Source organism: Octodon degus, unplaced genomic scaffold (genome assembly GCF_000260255.1).
Source record: "Octodon degus isolate 3935 unplaced genomic scaffold, OctDeg1.0 scaffold00135, whole genome shotgun sequence".
In the NCBI taxonomy this organism is placed as follows: domain Eukaryota; kingdom Metazoa; phylum Chordata; class Mammalia; order Rodentia; family Octodontidae; genus Octodon; species Octodon degus.
In genome coordinates this window covers 2382971-2395808 of record NW_004524711.1, presented here as the reverse complement: position 1 = coordinate 2395808, position 12838 = coordinate 2382971, and the positions used below count along the sequence as shown (strand labels likewise).

Genomic DNA, 12838 nt, shown 5'->3' with positions numbered 1-12838 from the left:
TTATAAGAGAAATCATAACATTAGGAGAACCCATCATGCATTTTATGAGGAATATACGAAAATGCAGTAACCAGATAGAAAACCTGAGCCAAAATGCACAATATGAGATGGTGGAAAGAAGTGGAATTTTTATTTATTCTTAATTAAATAACATTCTCAGAAGCAGCGTTTTCCATTGGGCTCACCCTAAATGGATGAGATACTTCAAGAGCATGCAGAATTTAAACTTGATCTCTCAGGCCTAGATGAATATGCCCAGTGGCTGATAAATTTCTTTCCAATTGCTAAACATTTCAAGTCTAAGAGATAAGGAAACACAGTACTGTTAAACCAGGCTTCACATTACAGTCCAAGCGCCTCAACTATTTATTATTGAACTGCCTTATAAAGATAACAAAAGTCAATAAACACCACTAAATGCCTCATCTATTAAAGCATTGAAATATTTGTATGCTTTTGCAAATGTTAATGAAAGAGAATCCGTAAACAAATGTCGCCGACTATGAATTACAGCTTAGAAGGGCAATAATTATAGCATAGCGTTTTATGTTGCAAGCCTCCTGAACCTTTGTTCATTGACTACCTTGATGTTTGAGCGTATTTCCTCTACCAGGGAGAGCAGGGAGAGGAGCCCTTACTAAAGACACTCAGTAACTTGACTGAGTGCCCTTTTCACCTCGGAGGATATATCACTGAATAATTATATCGGAAAGTAGCAGTTTGTATTTTAAACCTCAAGGAACAGAACCATAATGCTACAAAAGACAGCCATTAATTAAGTATGAATTACTATATTTTAAAGTGCAGGCTGCGGCGCAGAAGTGCCACATCTGGATGAATGGCTTCCTCTGTCTGATCTGCCCTCCTGCCACTTAGTGAGGTGAAGGTGATACATCACCACGTGTGGTCGCAGCAGGGACCCTCATTAATAGCAACCTCCCAGTCGACTGGCAGTCACTGCAAGTGCAAGTGACATGCACAGAGGTTTCCTTTGCAGCTAAAAGGATGTAAATTTTCGAAGAGAATTTCGCAGCAAACGGCACAGGATTTCTTGGTCATTCATCAACTAGACAATGTAAAAATTCTCAAAATATACTATATCACCACATCAAGCTTTTATGATAGATTAGATATTTTATGTTCTTATAGGAGTTATACTTTTTAAACAAGTAAAATGTCACTGTGCAATTTATTTCCCTCTGAATGGAAAGCAAATTGAGGGAATAGTCAAAAGTTCTGATGTTTCTAATTTAATCTCTTGAAGGAGAAATAAAATTTTACTTATTTTCTTTTTTCTCTCCAAATATAGTCAAAGATTTGAATATGACTGTTTTTTATTTTTCTATTAATTTTATTGAGAAACAAATAGCAATGAGACAGTTTCAAAACTGATTAGTAGGACAGTTTCAATAATTAATACATTGCATATAGTTGTCTTTGTAGTGGTTATTCATAGTACAAGATGCAGACATGATATCCTGTCCAAACACTATTAGTACAAATCTTTCTTCTCGTTGAATTAAGAGAAAGTAGCTGTATATTTATCCTATTTTGTATGTACAGATACAAAGTGGTCCTTCATTTGTATCCCCTTTTTCTGTTTAGTTTTGTCAGAGATGGGTATTCCATTGGCATTTAAATATTGTAGGTGCATGAATTCAGCAAAACAATTCAATATAGTCCAGTAGTCCATAGTAGTAGTGGGTTATCCATAGGACTGGCAATGTCAGAAGTTGTTGACTTGAGTCTTTTACAGCTCAGCATATTAGTATGGCTTTACTTTTTATACCTCGTTTTTACATTTATATTTTTATAATTCATATGAGTCTAACAGCCTGCATTAAAAATTATAGTTAGATCAGTAGTAGTAAGATTCATTTTCTAAAAATTTTAAAACTGTCTTATAGTTCTTAGCAATAAAATCTAAAAAGTTCCTTCAAGAAACAAAAAGAATGTTCACTTAAGTAGCTTGTGTTTAACTCTAATAGTAAGGCTTGCACAACAGACAACTCAGCTCTCCAAGTCAGGATCAACACCCACATACCTTTGAAAAACCAGCCACCCGTTATTGTCTAATGCATGGTATGTGTGTTTGTATGTATGTACCATACAAAATAATGTATGCATATTAGATGTGGAAAAAATAAAATGATATGCAAATTTAAGTTACTTATTATAAACATCATAGTTGAGGAAAGAAAAAAATAGACACAGTTTGAAAGTAGCACAATTAACAATAACTGTGCCTCAGATAACCTTACTGGTCCCATTACTGTGACCACTCAAAGCTGAAGAAAGCTAGTTCGATAGTAATACAGAAACTCAATTATATAATTCCTCTTGTTATCAACATTGCCTTTGAAAAATTAACTTGTATAGCTATGATGCATTTTCATTTACAGATGTCAGCCTTATAATTAAAAATATTTATTGCTTCAGATTTGTTCTGGGTAATAAATGCTCACAGATTATAAATATTTCACTTCAAACATCCACTTAATATTTTATTTAACAGAAATGATAGATTAGACAAGTTGACAAAAAATCACTGAGCTTATTTTCTGTCTTCATCTTTTCATTATAAAAGTATTCCTGAAAAATCTATGATAAGCAACATGTTTAATATTTTTGCTAATGTAGAAGAAAGAACACAGGACAGTGAATTAAGAAGCTCTGAGAACATGGCCTGGCATGAAAACTTTTTGATAGTAAAAGATCTATTTTCCCCTTTGATATCTTAATCAAATAATAACTTTTCTTATGAAAGGTTATTCAAAGTTTTTTTCTGTGTCAAAATTACAAAGCAGTAATCTAACAGAGAGAGCAAAAACTTATACCATCAAGGGCAATGTCATTGTTTAGGCACTTAGCAGGGTACCTAGGACACAAGAGTGACCACACATGCCTTTGCTTCTGCTATTGGTGCCCCGTAGACTTTCCCAGTTTTCATAGTGACTATGCCCAATTTCTTACATAAACAGGAACAAAATTCTTGCATTTTCTTCTATGTCCCAGTTCGAATATTAGTTTATATGACTGGTATTTAATAAATGGATATTCATTTACTTTAACTACATCTTTTAAAAAATATAAGCTATACAGGGGTACAATTCTCACTGATTAGTGAATATCTTTCTAGTTATTAGCATGCTCCACTTGCTTGTAAGTTAGGAGAGAACAAGAAAAGTTAATTTCTTAGGATGGAGCTTGCGTTCTACCAGAGAACAGTTGATTCCAAAGAGAACACATTTGGGTCTTTAATGTACTTCAGATTATGAAAATGCTATAACCAAAGCAAAAGAAAACTAATTGAAAATAAAATGATGCAGGCTTAGGCGTGCACACTGAGCTAGGGAAGGCACTTTTCTAATTTACAAAAGGAGCAAATATCTGAAAGAGACCCACTTAAGATTTATATATTTTAGGTCAGGAATCCAGGAACGGGCTCATCTATCGGGCTACTGAGTTGGAAAAGAAGTTTAAGCATAGTTGAGGAATACAAGTCCAGAACAGCATGAGTAAAGTGAGTGAAGGTGATAGAGCGAAGAAGTCGTCCAGGGTCCTGGCCAAGCTATTGAATTGTGTTCTACATAGAATGGGACACTATTGCGGATGGACAGGCCCTTCCCTCTGCTTCTGCAATGGTTATTCCACGTGCTCAGGGGCAGGAAGCCTGCGGAGAGTTATCAGATTTCCCTCAAGTTTCGCCCTACAGGTTGGCAGCTGCCGCCTCTTTGGGACTATTTGCTGTCATTTATCCAGCTACCAAAGTTTCCAAATTCATGCGCCTGCGTCCTGGCGCTACTTTTCCTCTCGCGCATGTGTCATGTCAAGGCGTTTTTTTTGTTGTTTTTTTTTTTTTTTAATAATTTTATTGAGAAACAAATAGCAATGAGACAGTTTCAAAACTGATTAGTAGGACAGTACCAATAATTAACACATTGCATATTGTTGTCTTCGTGGTTATTCATTCTACAAGATGCAGACATATCCTGTCCACAGACACTATTAAAACAAATCTTTCTGTTCTTTGAATTAAGAGAATGTAGCTGTGCATCTATCCTATTTTGAATATACAGGTACAAAATGGTCCTTCATTTGTATCCCCTTTTTTGTTTAGTTTTGTCAGAGATGGGCATTCCATTGTCATTTAAATATTGTAGGTGCGTGAATTCAGCCAAATATTCCAATACAGTCCAGTAGTCCATAATAGTAGTGGGTTATCCATAGAACTGGCAATGTCAGAAGTTATTGACTTGAGTCTCTTATAGCTCAGCCTATGAATATGGCTTTACATTTTATACTTCATTTTTACACTTTTCTGCCGGATGGTTAGGACCAAGATAAAGCAAGACCTATATAACAAGAAATGGAGCTTTTGTATCTGAGAAGGTGCCCTCTCTTTGTTGTCTAATCCTCAAGTTCTGGCATTCTTGCATCAGTGCTCACCGTGCACGAGCTCTTTCTCCTTCCTGCAGGACAGCTTGTCTGCAGAAGCGCGAGTTCATGTGCTCTGAAATGGGCCTCAGTGAGCTGCGATATACTTGATACCAGGACTTTTTTTCATTCTGAGTCTGCAGGAAAATATATTCCCTTGTGTTTTCTACCTTTTCGCGGGCACTTGTGTGCTTTCCTCCCGTGAGTAATGTGTTAGCTTTCTACAGTTACAAATCGCAAAATACGTTTCCAGTCTTGCTGCCCTCTTCTCCTGCCCCCGCCTCCACTTGATGGGCCCTGGCACTCACAGGTAGACTGTGTGGAGCGGGGCTTGTGCACAGCGGCAGCCTCTAGGGTGCAGACTGTGAGGCACAGACGGCCTTGTGTAGTCTCCAAAGCTAGTGACGGACAGAGGACATCAGCTCAGTCTCCCTGCTTCACTGCTAACTCGTCTTCCTGCTTCACAAACAAAGCGATGTATAGCACCAACAAGATGGTAGCGCCCCTGGGATTCTTTGATTTGTATTGAGCCGTGTGTTAATTACATGCATGTCTTAAAATAATTATTGCTATTATGGATATAATGTTTAGCTGAACATAGGTACAACTCTCAAGAACCCTAGATTAATAAAGGTGACAAAGACATCAAATTACACTTTGGAGTATGTGTATGGTGAGAATATAAATACCGTGAGATATATAAAGCACAATGGACACTCAGAAACACGAGGTGGGCCGTAGCCTGCGCAGATTCCCAGCTCCATCGTGCTCCCCTGCATCAGCCGGGGGCTGTACTTGTATTCTCTGTTTAGTCCCAAACATGGACTCATGTTCTGTGTTGATGGTGGTTGCCCTTAGTGGGACAACATCTTCGAAAATCATGGTTGTTTTTTTTTTTAAGTCCTCACAATAGTAATTTTATTAAATTAGCTACTTTATAAAACATCGCAGATGTCATAATCGTGAGCATAGCAATTTACCAAACTGTAGTTAACTGGTGCAGTTTGCTGACCATGTTTTATAAGGAAAGGAAATGCCAAACCCTTGTTAAAGTTGCTGCACTGCAGCCCAAAAGAACAAGATTTCATTTCTGAGACACTTGAATCAGGTCGCTTCCCTCCCCCATCCTGAAGCACGCCATCAGTAGAAGTAGTCTAATAAATTAAAAACTAGATAGTCTATGCACTCCACAGATTCCACAACTTGTACTGCCATGATGAAGAGGTTTGCCCTTCTTCAGCTTCAAAGTCAGAGGGTTTGGTCATTTAACTTTTAAGTATCTTCACTCTGAGATAAGCAGTCTTCTTCACAATGGAGTTTTAATATCCTCACACTCAATTTTAAGACAAAGCAATTTTAATACTAGGCGCACACCACATTCCCTTGCTACAACTTGCTTTTCTTGACAAGTTATGAAGTAGTGCAAGGAGGTATGGTCAAGGCTGTATTACTGTATGGTGCTGGTAAATACTACATAATTTTTTGACATGTTATAATCTTTTTGTTTCCAATTTAGTGAATGCTGCTCTGGAATCAGATATCAAGAATGACCTTATTAAATCTGTTTTTCAACTATGACTTAGTAGTAATTGAGATTCCCAATTTTAATACCTTGACAGCAAGATCCTCATTTGCACATTAGCACCTAAGTGTCAAGGGGTTAAATAACCAGCTCAAAAGATACTGCACTTCTGATGGTTGCATTTGGCAGAACTGAAAGGAAAAGAAGTTGTGCTACATGTTGAAGGGATTGCGGACAACAAAAGACACCAAAAGATAAAATGTCACATGGAGTCTTCATAGTCGTGTACATATCCTCCATCATGACCACCACAATCTGCCAGGTCGTCTTTCATGGTGGCCTTTAATCCCCCTCCAGGAACCACCCCTTTCTTCTTCTTTTTGGCTTTGCTTTGCTTTTCTTGCTTCTGTTTTTCACAGCAAAGCACAGTCAATGAATCGGTAATCTTTTTCAAGTCATAAATTTCCAATGAAATGCACACATCTCGAACTACAGCTTCAAAAAAAACCAGCATAAGATAGTGACTTTTCATACTGTGTAATTTTATCTTTTAGTAACTCTCCAAACTCTGTGAAATCGTCTCTTGAAGACGGATTCATAGCATCCATTCCATAAGCTGTATTATTGACACCAAAAGTTTCTTTTGCTAATTCAAGATCTGGCTCTTCCTGTAATTCCTTTAGCCGCAGTTTATCCACTAATTGGTCTTCTGGTGTTAGGGCTTTAGGTTCTTCAGGGTCTTCTAACCTCTTTTCAACTTCTTGCCTTTTCTTCTGTCGCCATTCTTTCTCTTTTCTCTGCTATTTGTTTCTTTTCTGAAATTTGTACTTCTGGTTTTACTTCGGCTTCCTCTTTTTTCTCCTCATCTCCATCACCCCAGTTATTCTTAACGTCCTCCTCCTCATCATCCCAGTTATCCCAACCTCCTCGTCCTCGTCCCCGCAGGCCCAGTGGTCCCCGCCCGCCCGCGCTGCCGCTGCCCGCACCTTCCCTCCGGGTCCTCCGCGGTGTCTGCGTCCAGGTGGCCCGCGCGGGGCTCATGGCTGTTTTCTACTTTCTAACATTTCTACTTTTGAATTATATATTTAAAATGATGAAGCAAAGTCCAAATATTCCTAGGAGAAAAGTCTTCTTGGAAAATATGGTAAACTTGACCATAGTTCTAACTGCACGGGCTGTAAATCTTGGATCTCTTTGTATAATTTGTGACTTCTTGGTAATCACCCCAGCCAGGTCTTTTTTTCTGCACACAAGATGACGCCTCTCCACACAGTTTCTGGGAAATGCTAATGGTGTGTACTATGAATGAAATAAATCTAACCTGGGGAACCTTGAAGCAGGACACAGTCAAGTGCTATATGTTCTGGCTTCCTTCCACCCTCACGGTGGAGACCTTGGAGGTCTTCCACAAGCCACTATTTGGCCACAAGCCAGCCCTGACCACCACCAAATTTGTTTAAAGCTCAGCAGCAGTACCACCAGCACCATCCCACCTCACGGCCACATATGAAGTAGCTCCTGTCCTCGGTGTGGTCTCACCTTTCCAGGGCTCTGCTAGTCTGGTATTCATGCTGTATGCATGTGTTCCTCTTAACGTGACAGCAAAATGAAAGAAGTGCCAAAGTACTTTCAAAGAGTCACTTTTTTTGCCTTTTTTGAAGGTCAGAATGTCTTTGTCTTTGCTTTTTGGCTCTTGTAAGTGCCAATGATTGTGGGTATTCTTAGCACTTCCTTTTGCATATCAAGAAAACTGATGGCTTTCCTTATGATTTTGGCAATAAAGAATAAAAACAGTATTCTGAGCTGTCCTATTTGAGCTTTATGATAGATCTTAATAGTTCTAGAAATGAAAGTTTAATTGAATTTTATGCTTACTATATCAAATATAGCTGTTTCTAAAGATTAAGAACTTTACTTTGCCTTTGATGATATAGAGTTCATTTATTATTATTGATAATATTTTAATAAAAATATCATATGCTTCTATGACTTTTACCAAATTATGTCTTTATTTACTTCTGCACAATCTTCTTTGGAAAATCATTCACTCAGTGTCTGTGTGCATTGTATTTGATACTTCTTAGCTTTGTTATTAATTAGGAAATGTAGATATAAATCAGGAAATTAAAATGCATTGTAGAACATTTAGAGCTATGTAATAATTTGCCATGTAAATATTTGAAGCAATGCATTTCAGTGTATTTGCTGAAGCACTGTAAATAATAAACTAGCATTTGAGGATAGCAAATCATGCTATATTTGTTCCATTTTTCCTGCTGTATACTGTTTACTTCAGGCCATTTTAATATGTGTGCTCACTTGCCATCTACACTATGTTAACAAAATATTTGTATTATAAAACTGCGGCCATCTATCAATTCTCTTCTATTATTCAAAATTGTGATTGCATGACCAATAATAAATGTCAACAACTTTAGCATCATACAATAGTATTTTAACTTTTTCTTTGCATATTCTCAAATGAAATTACAATATTTTGAGGTTGTAATCTATAAATTTGTGTTTGAGAGGGTATTAGTTATAGTACACTCTTCTGTTCCCTTTCTAATGTACTCACAAATGTTACTATAACGTTATAGACACTTCAAAAAGTCTCACCAACTAATATATTCTTGTAGATCTTGTAAATGATAAGCTCATGTAACTATAGGAGGAGAAAAACTTTATCCAGGATGACTTGGAGACACTCCCGTGTAGAACTAAGAAACTGAGGTGGAGCTGTATAGGACATAATCAACTGGAAGATGAAAGGAGTTGTAATAGGGAGTTTGAATGTGTAGGAAAGTGTTTTGAAAAGCAGATGTTTCTTACAGAAAAATGTACGATTAATATATGAGCGATTATTAATCTTAACTCAGTAAAATTATTTCTATTATATGAGAAAGGTTTTTTTTTTCAATTGTGTACCTTTCTATTGAAGAATGTTTTATCTTTGTGTTTAGTTAAATCTTTTGAAATATAATTTAGTAAATCCCAAGCGTTTTCATATATTTTATCAACTTTGCACTTTCCTTCTATTGTGTTATCAGCTTGTTTGATTAAAATAAATATATTTTTAAAAAGAAAGAAAAATGTATGAATGAAGCAAGCATGGCTTTCTTTCTGGCCGAGTAGTGCTCCACTGTGCATCCATGTCAAATCCGCTTCATGCATCCGTGGGTGGGCGTTTAGACTGCTTCTCAGATTTAGCCATCGTGACTTGTGCTGACACAAGCCTGGCTGTGTAGGTGGCACTCTGATGCTTTGCACTCTTTAGGGAAGACATCTAGCAGGGAAATAGCTATAGCAAATCTGACTTCTGGTTTTAGCTTTTTGAGGAATTACCCGACTGATTTCCATAGCAGTTAGACTAGTTTACACCCCCAGCAATATGAAGAAGGGTCTTTTCTCCTCACAGCCTCACCAGACTTTATTGTTTGATTTCTTTATTTTTTATGTATTTGGTAGAGGGTCTCACTACACAGCTCACACTCATAGTGATCTTCCTGTTTTCAGCCTCCCCATGCTGGGATTACAGGCATGCACTACCATGCCCGGACTCGTTTGATTTCTCCATTATAACAATTCTTCCTGCACTGAGATGGAATCTCAGTGTTTTAATTTGCTTTTATCAAATCCCCATGGTGTTGGTTGTTGAGACCAAAATGTGAAGTGAAATACATCAGACAAACCAGCTTAATTCTCACATGGTTTCCCTTAGGTGAGAAACCCAAAATATAAATGAATATCAACATAAATAACAGACAATAGGAAGTAGCGAGACAGATCTTCAGCATGTGGGAAGAAAACCAAGAGAGGCAGGATTGGAGGGGGATAGATAAATTTTTAAAAATGGGAGGGGAGTGGCAGGTACTGTGTAGTGTGCATATACCATGTCCCTGCAAGGAACGTTATCATTAAATATCACAAGCATACACCACAGAAAAAGAGAAATGTCACTTATAGAAGTGGGAAAGTGCAATAAGTTCAGCCTTCAGTAAAAATAAGATAACTGCATTTGGCCTGCTAAGCAATGGGAGTCATTGATCGAGATAATGTATACAGTTGTCACCTCTAGGGACCAAGGTCTCCCCGAAAAGGAGGCGAAGGACTCCTCTCGCTGATCGCTGAGCATAGGCTCGTGGAGTTTGGCCACAGAGAGCATTTCAGGACACATTCAGTGGGCAGTGAAGGGAGACTTATTTTTTAAGTGCTTGGAGGTTCTAGCAGAGAAATGCAGCCACTCACACACCCCTGGCCATGGCGCCAGTCCTCCTTGAAGGCTGGTGGTCCTCTGCGACCCAGTGTGCAGCTGTGGGAGGGGCACACGTGGAGCAGTGAGGCAGGAAGGGGCGCTGACCCAGACAGCCGTCAACCTTTGGGGTGGCAGATGTCACAGCCAGGTGGCCCTCACATCCAGATCGCTTCAGAAATAAATGAGAGCCTTCATTGTGTTAGATGCATTATGGTCTGGGGCTGAGAGTACTTATGTGTCCCTCTGCGTGGAAATCTATGCCATTATCCACCTGTGGTGCGCTGGAAAAGGCTTGGGCCCAGTTTACAGCAGAAGGGCAAGGGCTCTCGTAGAGGAGAGAGGCCAGATTCGTAGGGTAAAGGCAGTGGTCCACTTCTCAAAGGCAACGGTTGAATCTACAGGCTGAGTATCTTTTTAAAAGTTGGAAATTTTGAAGTAACATCCCTGAAAAGAAAATAAGCTAGTATTATAACCTTGGGAAACTTTGGTTGTTTCTGGAAGCTGCGATTTTCTTTAAAGTACAATTTTTAAATTATGCAGTTTAGGATCTCCTTTCTCCCTATCTTTATTTCTTCTGTCCTACCTCTGCAGCACTATAACTTTAAGCAGAAAATGCCTTGTTGAAATGATGGAAATGTATTCAAATACTTTCCCCCTTTCTCTGAACTCACAGTTTTCCAAGAAAAGTGATTATTATTTCTGTCATAAAAATTTTTATGACATTGAAATCCCTCTTCAATGTCATAAAGAAGCAGTTTTTATCATTAGAAAGTTTATGTTCTTGACAAGGAAATAATATGCAGGCAAATACTAGCAGCAAAAGGAAAGTCACTGCGGGTGTTCTGAGCGAGAAGTCAAAATACTCTTGCAGATGTTTCTATGAGATAGGTCACAGCTGTCTGGAAAGGGGCAGGCAATAATTCACCACAGAACTACCAGCTTGTTTGGTAATTAACAATTATTGGGATACTGACAAACAAGTATTTTGGAGGAAAGATATAAATTAAGCTTGACTATATGCATGAGCAACAAATTCTTTTTTTTTCTGGAGATTGGGGTATATAAAGGCTACCGTATAAGCTTGCTTAGGAAAGTAACTCGTATGAAGTGACACGATGGTCATATATTGTTTTATGGATAACTTGTCAGAGATCTGCAGGTAGCTTTTGTTAAAGTGATTAAAGGCTTGGGCGTTAGAAGCAATTACCACACCTCTGCCTCTGGTGTATGTACTAATGATTTGGATCAAGATAATACTTTAAATTAGAAGCTACGAAAACAGGGTGATAAGTAATGAGTACTTTAACTAGAGCAGTAAAAATGAAAAGAAAAATGTTTTCTTCAAGCACTTTGCAGTTAAAATTTCTAGGATTAGAAAGCTAATTGGATATGACAGCTGATCAATAGGACGGGTCAAAGAGAAAGAGGGGCAGTCTCTGGATGAAAAGTGGTAGAAAGAGGTTAGGAGGGAAGGCCGGGAATAGAACCCTTAGAAATTCACCTTCAGCAATCTGAAGAAAAAGGAGATCTATGTAAGAAAATAATGCCAGACAAAAAATTAATAGTAGTCAGATAGAGGAGCCCTAGAGGAATGAGAGCTTACTGGGAGAGGAGAGCGAGAGTGAGAGATTGAGAGAGAGAGAGAGAGAGAGAGAGAGAGAGAGAGAGAGAGAGAGAGAAGTTACAAACCATAGTATTTAAATGTATGGGCTGGAAAATATCTCTGAATATCAAACAGATCATGAACAATTTTGTGAGAGAACAAGAGATTGCTTGGGATATCTGTGTAGTTAATTTGCATATTCTCAATAGCTACTTATTCTTAATTGTCCTTATTCAAATCACACATCCTTCTCAAGACTGGAACCTTCAGTGCTAGTGCAAGAAAGGACCCTATTGCTTAGATGTTGACATCCCACCTGCTGTTTGAAGCTGCTACTGCTTGCTGCAGGATGTGTTCTCCCCAATCACATGCGTCATTGCTTCAGCCGGATCAATCCATGACATTCTCTCTACCTCCAAACTCCTTCATGAAAATGGCATGTGCTGGGATGGATAGCAACAAGAAGCTGTTACATTATTTTTGAATATATTCTATCTTTTGGTACACACCTTACGCATAAGCATTTCCAAGAATTTGATCATCAAATATCAGGTGACATAGTCATGAAGATACATTGACCATTGCACATAAATCAAGACATAGTGTGTGACTTTGGGGACTATCAAATGAAAACTCAACAGTGAGAGCACAGGGCTGGGGGCTGGCCAAATAGCTCAGCGGATTAAAGCGCTTGCAAGCAGGAGCAGGGGCCGGGGGTTCGATCCCTGGGCCTGCCACACTGGCCCAGCCCCCTGGATGTGCTGAGATGGCGATTGAGACTGGGCATAGTGGCGCAAGCCTGTAATCTCAGCTCTTGGAAGGCTGTAAACAGGAGAATCACTATGAGTCCGATCTAAGTAGTGAGACCCTGAACATCCTGTAGACCCTTCCCCAAAAAATACAGAAAAAAATAGGGCTGGTATTGAGATATTAGGAAATGTCCTCAAAAAGAGTCAGTGTATACTCACACAAGTATGTTAAATTACAGTTATGGCTAATAACATTAATAAACACTAAGATA

General features: G+C 38.4%; 1 protein-coding gene and 1 pseudogene across 1 annotated transcript in view; one reads left to right on the top strand and one right to left on the bottom strand.

Moving 5' to 3' along the window:
- Window positions 1-12838, top strand: part of Thsd7a (thrombospondin type 1 domain containing 7A) — a gene marked incomplete at its 5' end in the record, with an annotated part of 460951 nt that overhangs the window by 88727 nt on the left and 359386 nt on the right. The gene's annotated exons all lie outside the window — the stretch shown is intronic.
- On the bottom strand, window positions 6222-7000 carry LOC101591042 (annotated as a pseudogene).